Consider the following 25,751-nt stretch of genomic DNA (forward strand, 5'->3'; position numbering starts at 1 on the left):
AAATTGACGCTACATCACAGGGCATGTTCAAGATTCCCCAAGACTGAGCCGGGCGTGGTGGTGCATGCCTTTAATCCCAGCACTCAGGAGGCAGAGGCAGGCGGATTTCTGAGTTCGAGGCCAGCCTGGTCTACAAAGTGAGTTCCAGGACAGCCAGGGCTATACAGAGACACCCTGTCTCGAAAAACAACAACAAAAAAAGATTCCCCAAAACAGAAACAATGACCTTGGAGAAATCAGCTTCTCCATGAAAAAAGACTGACCCTTATGCAAGAATTCAGAGTCACTTTACAAGGTACAGGAAAGGCTGACCTAGGAGAAGGGGAGGGAAGAGGCAGCCAACGCATGTTTTGTGCCTGGCATGTCTGGGCACCGTGCTAGGTGCTCTTTAGTTGCCAGGATTATCCTTTGATTTGCACTTTGACTTGAAGGTTAAGGGCTCAATGGTCAAACTTTTAGAATATATCCAACTCCATCTAAATCCATACCATTTACTAAATAATGAGATCTGATCTGAAAGTGAACTCATGTTCACTTCAAAGTAACATTTCCAATATGACTCACAGAGACAGAAGAAAGCCTCAAAGCGTGTGGTGTGGAAGAACGGGCATCAATATCACATCAAAAAGCAATCCTTCTCAAATGGAAAGGACTCACAATGCTGATTCTGAAGTCACTACAAAGCTGCAGGAAGCAGCACTGTGTGCTGATGTAAATAAGACTGCATAGATAGATCAGTAAGACTGACAAGCCATCATGTTTATGGTCCTGTTACTTCTTTATTATGAAGAACAGAGGTGTGTTATTATGCATAGCTGTGGAAGTACAAGGCAGAGGCTCACATCTCACGGTGGCTTTTTTTGTTTGTTTTTTGTTTTTCGAGACAGGGTTTCTCTGTATAGCTCTGGCTGTCCTGGAACTCACTTTGTAGACCAGGCTGGCCTCCAACTCAGAAATCCACCTGCCTCTGCCTCCCGAGTGCTGGGATTAAAGGCAAGCGCCATCATGCCTGGCTTTGACGGTGGCTTTTTGATGTCCTAGAGGAACACTTGGCAGAGACAAGAGAGTACATGTGCATATTCAGCGATAATTCATTTTTGTCAAAAAAAAAACCAAGACAATTCAACAATTGATAGCTGGATGATGTTAAATCTACAAGCATAAGGATGAAGCCAAATTAAATTAAATTATTTAATTAATTTAAATAAATTAAAATTTTATATAATGTCATATGAAAAATTAACTCAAAATGGACCAGAGACTTAAAACCAAGAGCTGGAAGTATAAAACAGGTTAGTTCCTGACCTGAATGCTGTCTTCGTCCCTATTGCCGGGAAGACACTGTGGCCAAAGCAACTCTTATGAAAGAGAGGGCTTAACTGGGAGCTTCATCATCATCATCATCATCATCATCATCGTGGGGAGCACAGTGGGGTGCAGGCAGGCTCTGCAGTGGTAGCTGACAGCTACATTCTGATTGATCGCTAACAGGAGACTCTAAGCTTGGCAGGTGCTTCTGAGACCTCAAAGCTCACCCACAATGATGCTCTTTCTCTAACAAGGCCACACCTAATTCTTTTTAATATTTTCAAATAGTGCCACTCCCTGATGGCTAAGCATCTAAATGCTTATTCAAACTACCACAGGTGAGGTGAGGCTGTCTTCTGTAGGACACCTAAGTACTAGCAACATATAGGGAGGTAATAAATTAGATTTCATCAAAATTAAAGATACCAAATTTTCAAAGAATAGCATCAGAAGATGAATCTAAACCAAAGAATGGGGCAACTGTAGCTCATGTGCTTGATGAAGTCCTGGTTTCCAGAATATATTAATATAAACTCAGCGGTTTACAGCTCAGCAGTATTAGGGCAACTTTTAAAAACTGAGATAACTACAGAAGACACAAAAATGGCTGCAAGACACCTAAAGTAATGCTCAGTATAACTGCCATAAGGAAGATAACTGAAGCCCACCAAGAAATAGTGTCTTACATCTTAATATGTAACCACCCTGTAAAGGGACTATAACTTATATATTTTAGAATTGACCAGAAACAAGTCTTGTGGAGGATATGGAAAAATGGGGACCTTTCTGACATTCTCATAGAATTGTATTTCTTAGCAATCTGACAGTCCATCCAACTACTGAAAATGGAGTGACAAATGATCCTGCAGTGTTGCTCCCAGACCCATCCTCGGTCACGCGGAAGCATGGCCACTTATTCCAGAGCATTCATGGCAACACAATTCACTGTACCCCCAAAGTAGAAAATACACATTGCTAACATTCCTTGGGAGCTTCAAGAAATGTTTTAAAAATCCCACCAACATTATTTTGAAAGAGCATGCTTAACTTAAAAGAGAATGAACTTAAAATCAACACGGAAGCCTGTGGCCTACATCAGTCCATACAAAGCCCAAAATCTATCCCATCTGGGAGTCTGTGGGAAGCAAAGACGAAACAGCAACAGCCAAAGGTCAGGTTAACTCCAACACACGAGAACACCCACACAAATCACTGGGCAACACAGTCATCCCGAGACCCTCCAACCTTCTCTTGAGACGCAGCTAGATAGTCACACGGAGCAACCTGGGGTTTCCATGATGTCAAAGACGTTCTTCTGTCTTGGGAGGGGCACCTGCTTAGATTCTGCAGGTCTATTTGCATGCCATCAGGGGCCCAATTAAAACCCTTACAGAATGACTAAAAGCCCAATTCAGAAGCGATATTAAAATCATCCTCCCACTCTGCAGACAACTGGCTGAGCTCTGACCTGTACATCTGCTTTACACTTAGCAGTGATGTTATCCAACATTTAGGGCGGGGTGAGGGGAGTTACAGCTAATTCTCAGAAATACCACCACCTAGGTTAAAATAGACACACATTTACACAGATTCGCACAGACCAACTCTTCACTAGTCAGTAAACACACAACTTAATGAGCTCTGAAGTCCCATCATCTTCTCTCCAAAGCCCAAGACAAATAGAGCAAGCGCATATAATTCCAACTTTTGAGAATCAATTGTTTGAAACCATTTATTTATAGCCCAGTTTCTCACAGACGTCTGCCTGCTTGCGGTCATGGCCCAGGCCAAGGCAGACCTGAGCAACTGTTGACATGTATTCAAACAGTGAGGCGGTGAGACCTTTTAGAGGAAAAAACACCTTCCGGTTCAGCTGCTCAGAAGTGGCGGCATTCTGGCCATAGCTTCAGGAGACAGAAAGAGCTCACACCCTCTCTGGTCCCAGGAACTCTAAGCTGGAGGGAAAAGTGTCAGGCACAGTGCATGCTGGAGCCCAAAAGAAAACCTCCCAAGGGACCTTCATCTTCAGGGGCTCTGGCCCTGTACTACCACCACATAGGTCTAAGGTCAGCCTATCTGGAAATGAGAAGAAACATGAATTAGTATTATGGGATTTTAAACTACAACATTCACACAGAAGGTCAAACTCCTAGGTTTGAAGGTCTGTGTTTGTTCTGCAATTTGTCAGCAGGGCCTAGACCTGAGTCTTGGTGACTCTTCTCATTCTTGTGGTAAAATGCCTAACAGTGGTTAACTCAGAGAAGGAAGGGCACGCAGGAGAGAGGCAAAGACTAGCAGGAGATAGAGAGGAGCGTGCTTTCTGATAAATCCTTTTTTGATCTGCTACAAGCCTGTGCAGCCCACAATGGGAAGGGCGGGACTTTCTGAATCAATGAATGCAAGCAGGTGAGGTTCTCTACTCAGTGGTTCTACTTTGTGGGAAACTGACACTAAAACCAACCTAAATTGATGGTAAAACAAGACCTGTACACGCTCTACTATACGTTATGAGAAGTTCCATGGATGCAACCAAGTCCCCCTGTGATATGACAGCCCACAGTGTGCTACTCGGTAGAGTTCAAACTCAGGTGTTCCAAAGTGAGGCTTGCCCTGGCCAGCAATTGGCCTTAAGCTTATCTGCCTCCTGGGGCCCTGATTTTCTCAACCAGAGACCAATTCCCTAAGCAGGAAATCACATCACTAAGCAACCAGGATGGGGGGTGGGGGTGGGGGGGGGCATAACATTTTTTTCAGGGGACACTGTGAACTTTTGGAGTTTGTTTCTATAAAGACTCAGGAGTTCAAATGCATCCTCTCTAACTCCAAGTGAAGGCTGGGGAGTGCTTGGCAGTCATGGTAGCCTCTCCCCCATCCCCTAGTCCCTCTCATCCAGTGAGCCACCAGCTCTGCCCCAGCCTCAGTCTGGCATGCTCTCAGCCGGAGCACCTGCTTCTGACTCACAGCTTCGCTGCCAACCCTAATATTTGTTCCAAATTCCCCAGCCTGGCTTCAGTTTCCAGGTCAAGGATTTCCTATTCACCCCTTTCCTCTATCCCACACTTTGAGCGAAAGGAATAATAGACCACAGCACCCCAGGAGAACTGCAGGGCATTAGCCTAGGGGGAGAACTGCAGGGCATTAGCCTAGGGGGAGAAAGTCTGGATTTTCTAAAACCAGACTTTACCCTAGGCTAACGCCGAAGGAGAAAAACAGGGAGGAGAGCCCGCCTCGTATGGAGCATGGGAGATGGGAAGGACTAAACAAACCATCCTCACCTAGAAACAAGAGGCATCCCAGTCTCTGTGGAGGTGACTAAGGATCCAGGTGTCCCTGAGTTCTCCTGGCAGGGCAGGGAGCAAAGCTGCCCCAGTCCATGGAGCCAGGACAGACTTCTCCCCTAACACCTAGCCTCTCCCCCGACCTATCGTCTCCCACTCTCTGCATAGCTCTACTGTCTAGGTGGCCGTAGGATACAGGCAGCCCCTGAGTTGATTAGATCTTCTTCCTCAGATTCTGAGAGCTGGACATGGGGACCTAGTCGGCGCTCATGATTGCTGGATTTAGATATCCGTTGGAACCTGAGGGGTAGTTATTACAACTCACGTGTGGAGAAAGTAGGGAAGGGACAGTGGCCGAGAGGGAAGCACACTGAGAGGGTCAGGACGAAAAGAGAGATGAGCCACCTAAGGAGCCAGTCAGACAGGCAGATTTGATGTGTGTGTGTGTGTGTGTGTGTGTGTGTGTGTGTGTGTGACACCCAAGGATGGATGAGTGGTTTGGTGGGAGGTGGAAGAAGTTGCTAGTCTTTCTATCTCCAGGGGATCATGACACACACACACACACACACACACACACACACCCTCATGCTGCTTGTCTGGGAGCTGAGCTGCCCCTGAATAATCCCAGTGAGAACCTTCCCATATCTGTTCCCCCTTTCAGTTACTATTTAGAAAAAAACAGTTTTAAATGGCAATGTCCAGCGAAGAGAAGGATGGGAGCAGACAGATTTGGCAAAACATCCAGGGAACCTGCTGAGCCATCAATTGCAAGAGTTTATAAACATGGTCTTACCTTTGGCTCCGTATTTGTAATAGAAGAAAGAGTGTATATACAATCCCATGAGCAGACACAGCAGCCAGTTAAACAAAGACCAGACTACGTTAACTCATCCAGCAAATAATAAAGCCTCTAAAAATCAACGTTTGTGGCTGAGAACAGGACATTAACAATACACAACTGCCTCCCACCCTGCTTTTCCCATTTCCCCTTCACAGTGTCTCGACTGCATGGAACTTCGAAAAACACAGGTGCTGCTTAGGGGTTTTTTGTCAACTCAACACAAACTTGAGAAGACTTCAACTAAGAAAATGTCTCCATCAGATTGGCCTGTAAGCAAATCTATGAAGCATTTCTTTTTAAATTAATGATTGATGTGCAAGTGCTCAGGCCATTGTGGGCAGTGCCTTACCATGACACGTGATCCTGGGGGAGACGGGGCGGTGGGGGGGGGGGAGTATAAACAAGCAAGATGTGCAAGCCCTGGGGAGCAAGCCATGGGGAATGCGCCAGTGAGAAGTCTAGGCTTCAGGCACTGCCTCTGCTTCCCTGGAAGACTATGATCTGCAAGAGTAAGGGGAACCCAAGCAGCATTTGATGATGGTGTTTTATCACAGTAGCAGAAAGCAAACTAGGACAACACAGGACAGGAGAAATGGACACAAGAAAACATCCAAAGACATGGAAAGAAGCTACACCCCATTCCTCCCCTTTCTTATTGTCTGGATTTTCAACATTTCAGAATTTCAATATTCAATAACAGCTTATTCAATATTTTATACACAATTATGTACAAATAAAATGAAGGAGAAGAACTGTGAAAATTGTAACCCTTACATGGTTTTTATGGGGAACAGAGGTGCTGGAGTGTGAATCCAGGGTCTCAGGCATGCGAACCACACACTCTACCACTGAGTGATGCTTGGGTCTAATGTAGCCCAAGCTGGCCCTTGAGCTTGCTATGTAGCCAAAGATGACCTTGAACTAGTAGTGATCCTCTTGCCTCTACCTCCCAAGGGCTGGGACTGCATCATGAACTCTTGATTCCCACCTGATTTTGTCTTTGTTGTTATGAAGTTGGGATCTTTCTAGCTCAGTGGTACCAGGATGGGTTTCTGAGCAGAATTAGTGACTCTGGAAACAGCAGTCATTCAGTGGCCCTTCTTCCCAACCTTGACATGGTGACATTATTTGTTAAACAGTTCTTCTGTGCCTGTCCCTACATGTAAGGCTATGTTTACTCTCTGCTAGTAGGGAGTTAACTCCATTTATAAGTGTTTTGTTAATGCCAATTATCTTCAACCTAATCAGCTCTCCTGAGGCCCAAAGGAGCCACTGGACAACCTGATCGTGGCCAGGAGGCCCTGAGATGCCACACGAGCCCATCCTCTAGAGCTCTGGAGACCTGGAGCTGCTGACACTCCTGTCCTGGAATGAGTGTGCCCCTCTTCTGTTTCTGTGTGTGGCACATGGGCAGGCACGCGCGCGCGCGCACACACACACACACACACACACACACACGTGCGCAAGGGAGCAGTTTGGATTTTATTTTTAAATCCCATTGCATGCACACAGTGTTGGACTAAAGGAGCCACTACTGAGACAGAAATCTTTCTGGTATGATCTTCACTGAGCCACAGTGAGCTACTCCTCTCTGTGAGCCCTTTGACACATCCCAGGAGCCCGTGTAGTGCAGGCCAGCAGGTTTGAGCTGACGTGGATGTACACACCTGACTTGGTTACTTATTGTCCAGTCCTTGGAGCATGGAGGATCATGTCTCCTTGCTGTAAAGCAGACTGGTGTCTTTTCTTGAGCAGAAGAAACACCCTAACTCCAGCGTAAACACCCCAATACTGAATGAAGCATCCCTACTTCCCTGCTGTCCTTCTCATTTAATGGTAAAGTCCACCTTCCTTTCAATGGCCAGTGGCAGGCCTGACAGGTGACAAGTGAGCACAAGCAAGGCCAGCTTTCCTTCCATGCTAAACCGAGGAGAAAAATCCTCCAGGAACAGTCTCAGCTTCTACGGGCTTAAAACGCAGCTGGCATTTCCTGCTCTGCCTGGCACACTTCACTGCCTATTTCTTTCTCTAGCTGTAGCAACCAGAGTCATGGGTCTGGATTAGCGATGAAAACAGGAAGGGAGATGGGTTTTCCAAAACAGCGTGACCGAGCAGGCTTTCTTCTTCATGCTTTAACGCTGGTAGAGTTAAGAGGGCAACGAGTTTCCCATTCTTCCATGGCCTCTGCTTTACCCATTTTCAAACACGGAAAAGGGTGACGTGAACAGATACTTTGGCTCTCACCGCTTACTTCTGAGGCAAGATGGTTTACCTGAGGCTTCACTCAGATGGTCCTTGAAAAACTAAAAGGAGCCCTTGCCAGCCTTCTGCAGAGGTGTGATGGAGCGAGCCAAAACCGGCTAGTGGGTGGGCTCCTAGAACACGCTCTGTTGCAGTAACTGGAATCAACTATCTTGTGTGTGTGCACTTGTGTGTACAGGTATGTATTAGCCACACATATGGAAGCCAGAAGAGACCATCAGGACCACTCCACTGTTGATCCCTGCTTTATTCCCTCGGAATTAGGTTTTTCTTTTTCACTGCAACTTGCCCTTTCCCCCTCCTGTAGTACTAAGGTTACAGGTAAGTGTAGGGCCAGGCGTGATTTTTAGGTGGATGCTGGAGATTCAAACTCAGGCCAGCATGTCTATGTATGTAGCAACTGCTCTTAGACTTAGAGCTATCTCCCTGCCCTGTCACAAGGGCCTTCTTGGTATTCAGCATGGAGACAGCCTACAGTGAGCTATTCACAGCCACAGGGCAGTGCTGATAAGGTAGATAACGCTTCATACAAAGCAGTGTGGCAAAGGGCCTGACCTTTGCTTTCTCTTAGTTAGGGATTAAAAAGATTTGAGTAGATATGGGCACTGATGATTATTCAATTAGCTGTTCCAAGATGAGTCTCAGGTTCCAAGAGGCACAGGACAGGGGAGCACTCTTGGTGCGGGGACACAATGCCCCATTCTCTCCATCTTGGTCCCACCTTCGGGGACTCACGCTGAAAGTGAGTCCTAGATATTTCAGAGACAGCTCTGAAGCCAGGAGCTGGCAGGGGAGTTGGCAGAAGGCAGACATACATTTTATATGCAGTTTAGAGGTTTCTGAATAGCATTTTTCTAAGCTCCAGGCTTACGGGATTTACATTTTATGACTCAGAACACTAACTGTGATCGCCAACCTTCTTATTTTTAGACATTTTTAGGCAGAGAATATGACAATAAATTCTACCTACTCTTTCTACAAACCCTTTCTACTTCCTCCAGGGAACAAAAAAGCTCTTGGCATTTTCTGGGTATTATTTTATTTGCATATACAGCTATGTAGTGGAAAAGTTGGTAAGTAAATAATTAATAACTGGATCTCAAAGTGATTCTTACAATTGCTGCATACGCTGGCAAAATACCCCAGGGGTACAGAAATAACTTGTGCATGGGTGGACTATTCAGTTTCCTCACAGCATGCTGGCTCTCAGTTCTGTCTGTCTGCTCAGACAAGTGGCAAGGGACAATGACAGAAGGACCACAGGATGACAGAAAAGGAGACCGGAGATGAGTCACTGAGATCACAAAAGTAGTTTGTGCTTTCGACCAGTAATGCTTTGCCCTCCAGGGCCTTACCTGCCCTCTGCTCTTTTTAAAATAACTTGCATTAAGGTATACTCTATATACTGAAATGCGCTCCTTTGAAGTGTCAGTTTGTTGAGTTTGTAACAACTACATCCACCTACATAACCACCACTTCCGTCAAAGAGGGAACCCGTCTCATTCAAAACCTCCCTCACAGCCTGTGGTGTGCCTGCAGCTCCACACCCGAGTCCTCTGTGACTGCCATCGTGTGACGTGTCCTAAGACTCCTTAGCCCTGGGACAGCACAATACACAAAGCTTGGGTCCAGCTGCCAGTAAGTGTCATTCAGATTCCCAGTTCCTTATTCCCATGGCTCAGTGGATACCAGTGCAATTTATCTGATCTGGGCTGATGAACAAACAAATGAAGGCTGGATTATCAGCATTAACCTGCCATGGGCATTTGCATAGAGGCCCTCCTCTGGGGCAAATGTGTAGGCCACTGGGTATGTTTAACTCTACAGACTGCAACTTATGTTCCAAAGTGGCTTCTCCACTTTATGCTCTCATGACCAAGGGCAACACTTGGGATGCCAGGCTTCAGTCAGTCCTGTGGAGGAGTATGGAAACTTCCCTGAGTTTAATTTATGAAATTTCAAAAGTTTAAAGCATGAATTCCGTTTTGTCCCTCCTCACGAAGAAATCCGCATCCTTAGGGTACTGGGCAAATTAGGTATAATGAATTAGGTCAGGAGCTAGGGGGTTGACTGTCGTGCGCAACCTTCCCACTCAAGAGCCCTCGGGTGTCAGAAAAACAAACTATCTCATCTCATTTATTTTTCCTATTAGTGATAAATAATTAAGTAAAGAGCCATCTAGATGGCTCAGTTGGGAGAGTGCCTGCTACGAAGCCAGATGACCTGAGTTGGATTCCCCAAACCCCACAGGGTTGAACAAGAGAACTGAGTTGTCCCCTCACCTCCACATGCACACCTTGCCACAAGCATGCCCCCTCATCAGTAAATAAGTATAAAATAAATAGGTAAGCTGGACCAAATAGTGCTGAAGTTCTTGTTATGAATCAGTTTTGCTAAGAGCGTCAGAGTCCTCTCTGACCAGCAATGTTCTGCGTGACGCCTGCGGTTTTCCAAGAGAGTTGGCATACACCCTAGTCAATGAGGAAGAACTAACTCCCCCAATACATGTGCATCTAGAAAATAAGCCTCATTTGAGGCTCTTCTGCTTGGGTCTTCAGGCCGCACTGCTGACCCCTGCTCTGTTGTGGTCATCCGAGCTTAATTTCAAATTATACCTATTTCTTAAATGTTCTCAGTGAAAATGCATAAGCACGCACTTCTGGCCATTCATATTTTCCTTCTGAAGCCTTAAGCTGCACAGAATGACCCCGGTCTCAATCTTTGCTGCTGCATTTCTCTGTGTTTGAGGTAACCCTACCAGCTTCTAAGCAAATGCCAGAAGCCATGTCTGTCTCTTGGTTCCCATAAGGAAAGGTGAGGTTAATGGAGCAGGCAGAGTTGAGGAAGAGGGCAGGAGCCATGTGCTCTTTACACAGAACCATAAGGAGTTGGAGGACTGGGTCAGAGGTGACCAAAGGTGGAAACAGGCGCACAGCTTTTTTTTTTTAAGTTGCAAAGAAGTACTTACTAAAGGAAAAAAATTCGACTAAAACATCTGGTGTTTGGGGACGGTGGAGAGGAAACCTTGACATTTATTTTTTATCTTCAATTCCTGTCTAAACACACAAATCATACATTGCCTATCCAAAATTCAGAATTCACTGAGCAAAGGCTCCCCATATCTAGAGAGAGCTCACACTATGCCAGCAGAAACGGAATAAGCCTTCTTCTACCACTGACAGCAAAGACATGGGCCTCGGTGGGAAGTCCATTTCACATGAACGAGGAAACTCACCCTGCTGGCTAAAAGATTCCGTACTAAGAAGAAATATGAATATACTTCCAGGGACCTTGACCCAAGGAAAGATGGAAGATAATCTACCTGCTGCCAAGCCAGGTGATCATTAACCTCTCTCAGATCTCTCCTTCTTGAAGGTCCAATGACAGCCAAGGTACAGTCCCTCCAGAAAAGCGATCATTAAGTTAGGTCGGTCCCCTGAAGGTCTGGTGATGTCTCTAGGGTTTAAAGGACCCAGGTCTGTTTACTAACTCTGAAATGCCATCTCTCTGTGTTGCCCAGGCTAGCCTCGAATGCACAGTCCTCCTGCTTCACTCTCCCTGTATCTAACTATAGGCCTATGCCACTCTGCCAGTCTCTTGACCCTGGGTTTAAATGAAGGACCTGTTCATGTTCATGAGCTGAATTCGCCAGTGAGATTTCACTGACAATATTTCAAACAAAACCAATATCTGGAAACAAAAAAACAAAAACTTCCCTCCAGTCCAAATGCCAAATTCAAGTATGGCTGAATATGGAGATGTCTTTTTTTTTTTTAGCTCCAAAAATTACTTAACATTCTCACAGGAAGGATGTGTTCAGAGACAGAAAAAGAGCTGTGTGAAGACACTGCCCCCAGATGTCCATTCCCCCACCATCGCCCCTTCACATCAAGGTGATGCCTCGTCTGTAGTCACGGGGATGCAGTCAGAGCCTCATTTCTGTAACAAGCCTTCTCTGAAGGGTCTTCTCCTGTGAGACACCAGGGAAAGGAAGTGTCTGGCTAGAAAAGTGTGCAAGAATAAACTGCAATGTGTGACTGAACTTGAAAAAAAAAAGTCAGAATGGAAGGAGAAAGAATTTGAGAATTCTGGATTGTGAAGCAGGTTCCTGTCTTTAGTCTATAGACTAGTAGCACCAAATATGTCTGGGTCCAATCCCTAGACCCACAACCATCCATCTTAAATGGCAAAAGGGACCTGGCAAGCATGGTAATGATAAATCCTTGGACACGGGAAGACTGTTTCAGACTATCCAGGTGGGCCCTACCTAAGCAAGAGGACTCTTTAATGGGAAACAGGACGAGCATTAGCAATGTAATCACAGAAGCAGAGGAAAAAAATTTGGAGTGACTTGAGACCATTAGCCAAGAACTGCAGTCGTCTCCCCAAAATGGAGAGAACAGGGAGTATGGTCCCTATCAGAACCCCTGGGAGACATTGTCTTCCCCTTGCCGGCCCCGGCTTTCAGCATCCGACTTCCAGAACTGATCCATTAGAGCACCAGTAGGGAATGAATGTGTTGCCTGTATCATGTTTCAAGGGGGTAGGTGAATAAAAGTGTGAAACAAGGCAGGCAGATTGCAAAGGCCAGCTTGGCCTACGTAATAAACCATTAGTTCAAAAAAGAAATGAGCCTATAGTAACTCAACTGTGAGTCTGAGCCAGGAGCACGTGCAGGCTACAAGGTTTAATAACTCTGGCAATTAGAAAGCCTAGGTAGGTCTGGTCCTCTTCCCTCCACATACAGTGATGTGCCATTAGGCAAGCATGTCGGTCTCAGTGACGGATCCCTACTCAGAGATGATGAAGCCTATCTAATGCCTCTGGACAACGCCAGAGGTCTAGGTCTAAGCTGTGGTTGGTGGGTATCATCAACCTGCTCCGGCATGTCTTCTCGCAGGCCGGAATGCAACTGTGAGACTGGGCACACCTTCCCCACATCCAGAGCTTAATGAGACTTTATCATTGACTCCATGATGGGACCTGAAGGCAGGCCACCTTCTCATCTCTAAATCCTACACTATCTTTCCTGGCAAGGCCACACTGTGGGCCGTGGACCTGAGATAGGCTTGCACACTTGAGTGAGCAATCACCAACACATGAGAGGAGCATGACTATGTGAAGAAAAAAATGCAAGGAGAAAGCGGGTGCTGGGGTTTCAATGCCTAGCTTCCCTGGTTTTCATAAGGTAAAATCTCATCCTCAATCTGATGGCAGTTGGTGCTGGGTAAGGGATCAATTAGGTTAGGAAGGCAAAGCTCTTACGGATGAGATCAATAACCTCCTGCTTGAAAAAAAATGGACCCCAAAGTGCCACCTGCCCCTTCCACCCGGCAAAGACACTCCCAAAATGTATGACCCAGGAATCAAGAAAGACACTCTCAGGAGAGGCCACGCTGGCTGTCACTTCAATCTTGGGCTCTCTAGTCTTTGGAATGATGAGAAATACACTTCTGTTCTTTTTAATCTACGCAGTTTTTGGTATTTTGTTGTAACAACCCAACCTGACAAGCTGATGGAGTCAGGCATTTGAGACGCGCCTTGACAAGAATGGCATTTCTGACATTCCTTTTTAAAACAAAAGAAACATTTCAAACTCAAAGTGGCCCCTGCAGACAGACAGCCTACTGTGGTGAGGTGAGATGCCGGCTGTAACCAGTCAGCTGCCTTCCCTTCACATTCAAATTCCACACGTGACCGAAGGATGCTGCCGAAGCAATTCTAGGCTTCACGGTTCACAGGAGGAGAATGGACAAGCCGCTGCCCAAAATAGTTTAATAAGGCCAGCAATGACTCACAGAGTGACAACAGGCCGAGCCAACAGATGCCTGCACAGGGCAGCCCAGCTGAGAGGGAGGCTCATGGCATAAAGTTAAAACGGAAACTCAAGGACAGGAAGGGACATCCAGTTATAGACCATGAGGACCACCAAAAAGGCAAGGTCAAACAAACATTTCAGCTTCATAATTCATTAACACCATCTTGGTGACAAAAACAACAGACCCTTGAGTGTCAAAAGCAACTACAGGCACCTACCTAGGAATGTTTCTCCCTCCACTGGACTCTGAGTAGGTCCCACATTTACCCTATAATTGTATGTGTATAACATTTCCCTTTGTGTGTGAATAATTATGAGGAAGCGAAAAGGACAAAACTCCCAGACATGAACAAGGACAGTGGCAGGCATGGGTTAGTCTAATTCCCAGAGAAGATTCACCCACAGTGTGACCGCTTGGAACATTGATCAAATTTCCCATTCTACTGCTATTCCAGAGAAAAACGAGTCACTCCATTAGAGCATAACACTGAAAACAAAGCTACAGCAACAACAAACATCAACAACAAAAGCCCCGCGGGCCAGTGAGAAGGTTCACGAGGTGAAGGTGCTTCCTATGAAGACCTGCAACCTACGCGCCGTGGAAGGAGAACATGGACTCCCACTAGTTGTCCTCTGACCTCCATGTGCGTGTGTGTGTGTGTGTGTGTGTGTGTGTGTGTTCCATGCATGGCACACCTCCCTCTCTCCTCTCTCTCTCTGTCTCTCTGTCTCTCTGTCTCTCTGTCTCTCTTTGTCTCTCTCTCTCTCTCACACACACACACACACACACACACAGACACACACACACAGACACACACACAGAGCTATGTAAGATCTTCATGGGTATTATGTATAGAGTAAATAGAAACCCTAAAACAATAAACTGTGGAACTGCTGGCATGACACCAGCTTTATTTTCTATAAATAGCCCATGGAGAAGATGGGGAAGGCAAAGCTTAGAAAAAGAAAAGAACAGAATGGGACTAGTTTTGCAGGATACACACACACACACACACACACACACATGCACACGCGCACAGACACAGGCACACACACACAGAGTTAGACCTAATGTGTGATAGTTTTAAAATGGAAACGTGAGAAAGTAATTTTCTCAGCTGGAACCAAACATAGGATCAGAAGTAACGGGAGAAAAAGTCATCCCAGAGTGTTGTTTTGATATGAAAGTTGAATCTCACACTGCAGGACAGACCTCATCTGAAAGACACCTGCATCAATCATCTTAGTAGGTGTTTATTGTGAAAATCCCACAGATAATCACAGCATGCTTAACGCTGACCTTACTGGCAAGGGTAAGTCTCCTTTGCTGTGTGTCTGGAAAGCAGTAATCTTTTCATTAAAACCCCTTTGTGTGTCTGAGTCATAAGCTCTAATGACAATCAAATTCCTTGGATCAAAGACAGAATTTTCGTTGAACAGGAGTGAAGTGAAGCATTTGCCAACCAAATCAAAGCCCTTCATCACCTGCTAGAGAAGAAGGCGTCCGCTGGGCCCAGACAGAAGACAACTCCCATGAAACACAGCATTTACTGAAAACACCCCCTTCCTCTTTGCTCCCAACCCTGAGGAGGACGCAAAAGCTCAATAGTCTCAGTGGGGCCGAGCTGTCTCAAGGTTAAGTTGGAAATCACAAAGATCAATACCAGGGAAGGGTGGCTAACTCTTCCGAAGGCCTCCGTCTCGAGATGGAGCCTGTAAACTGAGTTTTCCAGACAGCCTCCATCTAAGTGGGTAGTTCCCAGGTGTTTGTCGCCCTTGAAATGCAGTGGAACGGAGTGTGGTGCGAGCTGAACTAAGTCAGCTCTCATCCATTGTCTACTCCTTGCCCATCATTCAACACTTAGACTTTCTGAAACATCCAGAGAGGAAATCCGACTTTAGCTCTGTTGTATGGGTTCATTCCATGTAACACACACATGGTCTTCAAAACTGTGTGTAGCCACTGGAGGACGACCACAAAGACCTTAGAGTAGTCTGTTCTCTCTTTAGACCTTTGAAAAATATGGTCAAGGTTTCCCGTGGCTAGTGGTAGTTAAAAAAAAAAAAAAACAGGTACAGAAAAGTCATTAAATGATTGACAGTGGGCGGTGCATTTACACCACAGACTGTATAATACACAGTAAAATACTAAAACAGGCATAAGAGATTTTTTATTTAAAATAATTACATATTCATAACTTAAGTCTCAAACCCAGGACAAATGCCTGAGGTGCCCATTAACATATCAAAGAGGATGCTGGCTGCCTGGTTCTTCCAGCATCCCTCAGTCTCTAGCTGTTAAAGGGCCCTCTTGGCTGGCACACCCCTCCCATACTCTGAAGTCTCCAGCCCAGCTATTGGGCGGAACTCCCCTCCCCAGCTTCTCTGGCCCCTATATAACTCAACCATTTTGGTTACGCTGGTCTCCTGGCCTGCGCAACCCTTCTTGGTCAGCGATACTTTCCCCTCTCCTCACATGGCTTCACTTGTTTGATTCAGACTCCCCAGATGTTTCTGCCTCTGGCTGCACTCTCCCTTGTATCTACAGTAAAATAAAATTGAGACAATAAAGTTACCATTCTGCCTGAATTTAAAAAGAATGGCAATGATCGATTAACATAATATAGAGGTTAGGTTTTGTTGGAAAGTTTGTTGGACCCCTTTCCATGCAAGGCACCGCTGTATTGGGGGTGCCCTCACCCCCTACAAACACTGACATTTAATTTTCCTCTGTAAATTTTATTTTATGTTCTCTGATGTTAATCTTGCAATGAACAGAAATAGCATTAGTAAAGCAGAGGGGAAAGACAGGAGAGAAGAAGGGAGGGAGGAGAGGGTGTGGTAGCCGGGCCTACATCCCTGCTACTGGGGAGGCTTCAGCATGAAGACCCCATGTTCAAAGCTTGCTTGGGCTACAGAGGGATGTGAGGGCCAGGGCAGTGAAGTGAGACACTTTGCCAAAAGCTATAAACTGTAAAGAAGGGACTAGGTGATAGCTCAGTTTTGAGTACCTGCCTAGAACTGGGGTTAATCCACTGTATGGGGTCAGCACAGTCTCCTAAAAGCAATCCCGTTGTCTCTACCTAATTCATTCTGAGATTCCTCCTGGCAGAGGAGTCATCAGCGGGATTATCTCCACTGCTCCCTAAAATACAACCAACTGTTTGTTTTCCTCAAAAATTAAGTTTGAAAAGTCCTCCTCAACCTGATCCCAGACAGGGAAAGAAAACTGTTTAGTTAGGAATGATTCTTCCTCTCACAGCCTGTAAGAAATGAAGACGGTCTCCAATGCAACCTCTAGAGTGGCCTCAACCGTGCATAATAATCTGGCAAAGAGCCTTGAGGCCTTAAGATGCCTCTAAGACCACTGCCCTTAACAAGGTCAAGCTGCAGCCCATCGAGCCACCTTCTTACCCCTTCTGCGAGAATGAAGTCCGCACATCCATGGGAAAGTAAATGTCCACGTTTGACCCAAAAAACAACCCCGGCTCTGGGCTTTGAAGATTTCTATGCAGACTTCTGCCAGGTGAACAAAAGAAGACAAGGTGAAGAACAGTCATTCCAGCTGGGGACACTGCCTGCAGGCACCAGGGCTGCGGGGGAGGGTGGGGAGGAGCAGGGCTGCTGAAGACAGGGTGGACATAGGCTCAGAAAGATGACTCTGGCAAACATGTTGAATGCCATTGATGTCGGCCAGTCCTGACCCACATGCAGCAGGAAACCAGACTGGTACTAAGGTAAAAAGCAAGTTGAAATAGAAAGAATGAAAGAGGAGATAAATAGCTGAGCTTCTAAAGAGCATATCTAGTGGACGTTAGAGAGGCCTTCGGTAGGGCATCTGTGAATCATTTTCGTTTTAGCTAATGACTTCATGTTATACATAATCAACAACTTATTTTTCTGTACATTATTCTTCAGTCCTGCCCATTAACGTTACATGTGATTCTGGTTGTTTCCTTTTAGCTGTTCTACAGAATTGTACTGGTGAAATATACAGATATCGATCCACCCAGACATTTATATTGCTTCCCGTTTCGTGTTCAAACAATGCAGCTGCAGACAAAACGTACATATGACACACCCACACACCTTTTCGGCACTCTACGTATCTAGTCTGAGTGCTGCATCCACAGTGCTACTGGCTCCGACCAGCTACTTAACTGCCAAGAATCTCTAACCTACCACCCTGTCTTACCCAGCCCTTCAGCCCCGCAGCACTGGTACCTGCAGACACTGTCTGTAGTGGATCCAAATGATAGTTCCACTAAGAAAACATGAGCTTTCTCCACTTCGCATGTTGCCCCTGCTTCCAACAGCCACACTATTTAGTGTGAACAAACCTGTAGATATTGAATAGTTTGCCTGGTTTATTTTTCCCCAAAGTATATCCCATGAAACATTGAGAGAGAACTACAACAGAGCAGAAACAGCTTTGAGGAGATATATCTGGCTGAAATTAGCAGAGGGTAGAGCTTAGCTGCTGCCTTGACCTGAGTGTCTGTGTCCTCCATTCTTACCCCCGTGGTCACAGGATGACATCTAGTCACCACAGTGATGGATTAGGTGAGACCTCTGAGCAGTGATTAGTCTAGAGCACAATTAGCCTGATTTTAAAGGGTCCCGGTATGCAGTCCTGCCCTGATGTCTGCCCCGAGACAGAGGGAAGACCATCTGTGAGGCACAAAGCCTTCAACAGACACCAAACCTGAAACACCTTGACAGTGGACTATCAGCCTCCAAAATGATGAATGATAAACTTCTGCTGTTTATAAACTGCCCAGTTTGGGATAATTTGCTATAACATCCTTAATGAGACCTGAATTAGACCACCTGTTACATAAAAAGGTACAGAAAGTCTTTCCAAAATTGACTGGTCCGCTCTGTGGGCATAAAGTACCCAGCATCCTATCTTCCACCCTGGATTCCAAGACTTCTACAAGGTCCAAAACAGCTTCTAAAACTTTGTCATCTTCCCTTTTTAAGACAAGATGAAGGGAAAAGAAAACCAGTAAGGATAGGCTCTCAGCTAAACAGCTGTCTTTTTATTAGACTTCTGGGTGGCTGCTAAGTCAGTCTGTCTCTGTCTCGGTGATTCATTCTCTCTCTCTCTCTCTCTCCCTCTCCCTCTCCCTCTCTCTCTCTCTCTCTTTCCCACCCCTCTCTTTTGCATGTTCATCATGCACTCAGGTATACACATACACATAGGCATATGTATGTGCCAGCTTTAGTCATATGACAGTACCTAGCTGTAAGAAAAACTGAATAAGCTGTTTGTTTGTTACTGAAGTATCTATGTTTTGAAATAACAAGTGCAGTAATGAAAGAGGAAAATGAGCCGGGTGTGGTGGCACACGCCTTTAATCCCAGTACTCGGGAGGCAGAGGCAGGCGGATTTCTGAGTTCGAGGCCAGCCTGGTCTACAAAGTGAGTTCCAGGACAGCCAGGGCTATACAGAGAAATCCTGTCTCGAAAAAACAAACAAACAAAAAAAATCATAATGTAAAAAAAAGAAAGAGGAAAATGAAAAGTCCCATACTTTAGGGAGAGCATGAAACATGAGAATTATTACTGGTCATTATAAGTGAACTGATTCAACAAGATGCCAAACATAAGAATAAGGAGGGGGGTGCAAGAGGCAGATTTCAGAATCCCGAGCTGAGGGCTATCAGATGAAATCATAGGAATCATTAGGATGACCAAGGTCAGTGCAGAGCAAGAAGGGCCAGTGAGGGCCACATAACAGGGAAGGCAAAGTCTAAGAGAAAGAGAGGAGCAAAATTACTGCAGGAAATGAAACACACTGTTCAAATAAATCAAAGAGCAAAAGGCTTCAGGGGAGACAGGGCTGTGAAAGCCTCTGCAACCAGCCTAGCAGTCACTCTCATGGGCACCATCATTCCCACTACACACAGAGTCACTGGAAATACATGTATATATGTATATATATATATGTATATATGTATATGTATGTATGTACATATATACGTGTGTGTGTGTGTGTGTGTTTATATGTATGTTCCCATTATACTGGAGAGCTACATGCTTGTATGGAGCCTGAGTTCACTCTCAACCCCAGGCTGTAAATGGAAGATTCTAAACCTCTGAGGTAAGCCCATGCCTCTTACCATAGATGAGCATAGGCAAGCTCCTAACATAAAACCCTGGCTAATGAGCCTCTAGGCAATGTTTGGAGGAACAACACGCAGGGAACAAAGACTAAATAATACATTTGCCCCTTTAAGACAATGAATGGAGCCACTGGGACGCTTGAAAGCGTCCAGACTTCTTCATGGGTTTTCTGATACTTGCATCCAAAACCATTCACACAGGAGGGAAGCCCTGGGAGACTGGAGATTTAGAATCTAGTATCCTAGTCCAATCACTGAGAGTTCCAAAGATGATAGCAGCTCTACAGGCTGGGGAGGTACAAGCAAAGCTTGGATGGCTGCTCCTAGTAACTCTGCATCTAGAAAAAAAAAAAAAAAGAAACAAAGACACATGCCAAGGTTGAGAAGGAGATGGGAAAGAAGCTTGTACTTTTGAAGATGAGAGCCTGGGAACCTGGACTCTGCAAAAAGATGTTAAAATGCTGGCAAGGAGGGGTGGAGAGATGGTTCAGTGGTTAAGAGCACTGGCTGCTCATCCAGAGGTCCTAAATTCAATTCCCAGCAACCACATGCTGGCTTAAGATTATCTGTAATGGGAGCCGATACCCTCTTCTGGTGTGGATAGCTACAGTGTACTCACATACATATAACAAATAAATAAACCTTTAAAAAAAATCAACTGTTGATTAAGGAGTCAAAAATCAGTAAAAGAGTGAATTCAGGGACAGCAGTATATAGCCAGGCTGCATTTGAACTAGAGATACAAGAGAGACATTCAGAGGAGGAAAACGTGGTACCCATCAAGGAGATGAACAAGTCAAGTCCCAGCAGGTCACATCAGAGAACAGCCACCGAGGGGATGAAGGTAGGCAGGGGCAGCTGGAACTCTTCCCACACCAATCTTCTCACCCCTTCCTGAGGGAGAATAATAATGGAATAGGCAGAGACTCTCTGGCAACAGGCAGACAGCAGGTTGTAAACCCTAGAAAACCCAGCCTCTATTTCTAGGCAACGCCTCCTCCCCCAGTCCTCCTCCTCCTTCCTAGTTGAGCTGTGTCCATGAGAATTAAAAGACACACAGGAGGAAATTCGTTGCCTCCGAGATGCCTCTCGTGTCTCTGCCACTGGTATTTATTTGCTTAGTTCTATTCTGGCTTCCTGCCTGGTTCAGGGCACAGTGATTGCTTTAGCCCAGAAAACTGAGATAGCTCCAGCCTGTCTTGCCCACTCACGGCATTTCTCATGGCTTTCTGCTGTGATGCAGAGCCAGCTCTCCCAACCCCTCAGGAGATGGGCCACCACGTCTAGCCACTGAACCACTTGGAGGCAAACTATCTTCAGAAGTCACCCATGCCTTTCCTTCAGTTCATCTTCTCTCCTTTGCATTTCCTCAGCCTCCAGCACAGACTCCATGTGTGCACAACTGCCTCTGGGTGAAGAGATCACTAATATAGCCTAAAATAACACATTCAGTTATTTGGCATATAATACATCACAGCGTGGGATTCTTCACAAACTTACAGGTAAATGATGTATAAAATAAAGTCTTGACCTAGGAATTGTTAGGCTTCAAACCTGGGACAAATGGCTGAGGTGCCCATTAGCATATGAAAGAGGACCAGGTTCTCCCTGCACCCCTCAGTTCCCACCTGTCAAGGGACCCTCCTTGCTGGCATACCCTGTCCCCTATCGAAACTTCTCCATTCCAGGGGCTGGGCTTCCCTTCTCCCAGATGCCCTTCCCTATATAATTCAACCATTTTGGTTACCTGGCCTTTTCATCTATACTTCTCCATCCCAGGATGAAGGGAAGCTGGCTTCCCTTCTCCCAGATGCTCTTCCCTATATAATTCAACCATTTTCATCTCCTCTCTTTTGGGGCTCCTGGCTGCTGCATCTGCTTCTTCCCCTCTCTCACCCCTCCTTGCCCCTCCCCGCCTCACATGCATGGTTCTAGGTCCTGTCTACTCTGGACTCTCCCAGACATGTCTGCCTCTGGCTGTGCTCTCCCAGATGTCTATAATAAGCTTTCTCTTCCACCATACCTAGCAACCATCATATCCTTTCCTTTTTATTTTTTCATTCAGGGATATTACCAGTGGTAGAATGGATACTTAGCATACCCAAGACCCTGGCTTGATTTCCAACACTCTACAAATTTCTAAAAATTTAACTTAAAATAAATTTAAAAGGCAAACTATGTAATGATATCATTCAAAGTCCTACACAAATGTGACTCAACTTTTCCTTCCTCCTTTTCCCTCCATCTTGAAATCCAGCACAAGGTTTCACAGTCAGTACCTGCCCTGTCTTTTCCAGGAGACAGAAGGCTTTCTACATAACATGCAATGCAGCCAGAAGAAATAGGCTTTGTTCCAGGAGGCTGCTATGTAACCACACTACCTGCTATGAGCAGAAAAAAAAACCATAAGCCAAGTCTAGCTGGCCCAGCCTCTCCACACCAGCGTTGAAGAGTGAATCCATTTGTTTGTTTGTTGGACAAAGAGCACAAGAGTTTCTGGGTTTCTCTCGTACAAACATTTTGCTTTCTCTTAGGTGCAAGGTTTCAGTCTCTTTTCTGAAACCTTAGAAGCTGGAAGCACCCAGCATTGTTTTCTTTAAACTTTAAAGGAGTGGCATGGCATGCATCTCATACTTTATAACATGAGCTCAGCCTGGCTCACTAATATTCCTCCATATGGGAGCATCCTCATCAAGAAAGATTAAAGGCCCAGCAGAACCTGGTGTTGGGGCATAGCAGACTTGGTCATTAAATGAGCTTAAGTAAAATGTAACTAACAACAACAAACTACTCTTATTCACAAGTATGGTACAGAACTGTCCTGCGAGCTGGCTGTGCACGCCGGAGCTCACGGAGCTAGGCAGCACGGTTGCTCTTTCTGAACTCAGCTATGATGCTGCCTTTTTGGAGGGCTGTCATCTGTGTAGTCCCAAAGAAAAAGTCAACCTGAAGCTAGAAGAAACATCCAGATAACGTGTAGGCTTTCTGAAAGCTGCCCCCACTAGGTCTCGGTACACCATTAATTCCTTATCGTCCTCTCCCTGCCCCCCAACCTGGCTGTGGCAGAGCCCAGAGACTTATGATTCCACCTGTTACACCCCCTGCATGGTTTCCCTAGCACAGCACCACACCCATGGCTCACACTGGCTGTGTTCAAGCTGAGAATCTGCTCTCTCTGTCCCCAGTACTCTGGGTCAGACCACAGTGGCTCCTGTGGGAGAGACCAGAGTACTCAAGCTACAGAGGCAGCCTTCACATCTGATTTTATATCAGAGGTTTTAAGCAAGGAAAAACAACCTTTCAGACAGCCCATTCAGACATTTCATTCCAAAACAAAACACACAAGCAGCTTCCAGCTTTTGGTTGGTCAGGTCCTCTTCCAAAGAACCTGACACTGTAGATGATACCCATTCTGACACTAAGCTCTCGGGTCCCTGGGTCTTTGGGAAGGCTGCACTGGGGGGTCAGTTATCAGCAATCTCCTTGCCAAAAGATTTGAAAGACAAAAAGGAATCCATAAAAATAAAGTGGCAGAAACTGGGGCATCTGCCTCCTCACAGTGAGCCAAGTAGGATGAATCCACATTTGTTGAAATACAAGGCTAGTGGAGGAGCATGAAGACTAGAGAAGCAGTCATCCAGCGTCCATGAGAACTCTGCCCATCGCTCCTAGATGGTAACTGTAGATATGTGTTCCCACGGATGAGGCCTCTCCACCCAAAGGCACACTGGCACTGGGCATGGCTTGGAGGAATCACATATGGCGTTTAAAGAAAAAGAGGGTCACCTAAGAAACCTTTGTAAACAAGGCTCTGTCTACACTTCTCTCAGGTCTTCAGAGGTTTACAACTAAGAATGGAGAATGGAGTTTCTCCCTTAGGAATAAACGGGACACATCAGCCTATGCCTGCTCTCTTCAACAGCTGCAGAAAGTTGTAAAATGGTTGACACTGGGATCAGGTACACTGATCCAGTCTCCTTTTGAATAACATATCTGAAATGACTCTTGAAAGTGCCACCATCTCTTCTGCCCTCGCCCCCTGCACCTTCAAAATCAGTATAGTAAATAAAGCAGTGTCCTCGCTGCCTAAGACACATCACAAGCCTTCCCTGCACAGTGACTGCATCTGCTTCTGCGGTTATCGTTAATAATTTCAAAAGAAATCCACCTTTCTTAAGGTTTTGCTAACCTACCCAAGGCCAGGCGAGCACTCTGACTCAGCCGGTATTTATAAATGTCTCCGAGGAAACCTAATATTAGTGTAGTGCTAAGAAACAGATTCAATTATGAAGCAAATCACACAAGTCAAATTTAATCAACTGGAAACACACGCTCTAGGAAAGTGGTCATGTTTTCTGTGCTGATTGTATCTTCACTAGGACACAGTGAATTTGGGGCGGACTGTTGATGATGACACAGTCCTGAATAAACACTGTGATCAAATGTAGTCTGGGCTCACTCGTTTTCATTCTCTATCTTTTTTATCCCACTGAACTTCAACCACCCCATAAGCTATGTATGAAGTCTACCTTGAGTTTCAAAAGTAAACACAACTGAACATACGACACCAGGGTTAACAGCAATAATGAACTAACAATCTGTTAGTCAGTCACCGTTCCCAGTATGGATAGAAGTATGGGAATGTAAGTACCCAAACATTCTATTTTCTTAAATTATTTATTTTTATTTTATTTTATATGCATTGGTGTTTTGCCTGCATGTATATCTGTGTGAGGGTGTTGGATCCCTTAGAACTGGAGTCAGATAGTTGTGAGCTGCCATGTGGGTGCTGGGAATTGAACTCAGGCCCACTGGAAAAAAAACAGCCAGTGCTCTTAACCTGTAAGCCATCTCCCTAGCTCCTCCAAACAATCATGAAAATCAAGAAAGAAATTTAAAACTTTCTAGTATAAAGACAAGGATAACTCACTGAGGAGAAGCCAAAGATAGAAAAACTAGGGTTCTTTATACCAGGGTGATGTGGCGTGGAGCTCTGGTTACAAGAGTGGCTCTAACCACTCCACTTGCCAGCCGGAGCATCTAGTCTCTCATTGCACTGGATGTACCCTCGGTTACTGAGGCTGCGAGGATGCTAAGAAAAAGACCCAACCTTCAGTAACCTGACTTTTCTCCTCACGAAAGGAAGCTTGCAGACAATCTTCTCCTGGCTCTATCTCACTCAAAGATTTGTACTACTAATTAGCATTTGTGTTTTCACTTGTGAAGGCCTTGAACTCCGCCAGGAGGTGTTTCTTCTTTTCTCTTCAATGGTGAGTAGAAATCTATTCCTTTTCATTCATGTCTACTCCCCTTTGCACTTAGCCTGTGAGCAATTTATCCCAGTGCCGTGACTTTTGTTTTGTCTGAGGCATCTTTTCTGTGCATCCAGCTCCTCTAACTTAGCAACAATTTGTTCCTTTTCAGTGATGAGCATCTCAGCATGGCCAAGGGAACTCACATCTGCACTAATCTAGCTCTGGGCCCCGAAAGTGTCTGCAGGCCCTCCCTCCATCAGCCTAAGGATCCTACAAGCAGGGAACCCACATCCGTACCCTATGCTCAACCACACTTTCTGCACTTAGATACTTGGACAGCAAAATTTCAGCACCGTTTTGAGGTGACTGTCCCACTTAGCCCCACCTCTGGCATGACCACACGACCCTCCAGTATCACACTGGCCAATGGCTCACATCCGTTCTTTAAAGTGACACCCGCCAGAGAGTTGGTGGTTTTTCAGATATGCATCTCCCAGGCTTGAGCCTCCTGATTTGCATGCCTTGGTGGGGTTTTCTGGGTTAGGAGAGTAGCTATTTCTTCTTAGGCCACTTCCAGGAAGAGAATGGTGACACCTTAAATAAGTAACTCAGTGCACTATTCTAGAAAAAATGCAAACCACAATACAAGCAGCAACAATTCCGGCCCAAAGGGGTCAACATCTAATTTCTTTTTCCTGACAAATTCTAAGATTAGGGTTGTTTGTTTGTTTGTTTGTTTGTTGTTTCTCTTTGTATCTGAGTAAGCCCAAAACCACCTGCCAAGATATTTTCAGGTATGCACCTCCCTGGCTTGAACCTCCTGATTTGCATGCCTTGGTGAGGGTTTCTGGCTAACTTGTG

At 45.5% G+C, this 25,751-nt stretch overlaps 1 protein-coding gene across 8 annotated transcripts in view; it reads right to left on the reverse strand.

Annotated features, from left to right (window-relative positions):
• Positions 1-25,751, reverse strand: part of Osbpl3 (oxysterol binding protein like 3) — a 166,777-nt gene that overhangs the window by 99,247 nt on the left and 41,779 nt on the right. The window contains exons 3-4 of one of the 8 annotated variants that reach the window (XM_029478519.1): positions 20,412-20,529; positions 16,922-17,026 (exon numbers count right to left, since the gene is read on the reverse strand). The exons of 5 other annotated variants lie outside the window; for them this stretch is intronic. The gene's annotated coding sequence lies outside the window, so the exon portion shown is untranslated. The remainder of the gene's footprint in view (positions 1-16,921; positions 17,027-20,411; positions 20,530-25,751) is intronic. 2 more of the 8 variants (XM_029478520.1, XM_029478518.1) reach the window with 2 other exon arrangements.

Source organism: Mus caroli, chromosome 6 (genome assembly GCF_900094665.2).
Source record: "Mus caroli chromosome 6, CAROLI_EIJ_v1.1, whole genome shotgun sequence".
NCBI lineage: Eukaryota > Metazoa > Chordata > Mammalia > Rodentia > Muridae > Mus > Mus caroli.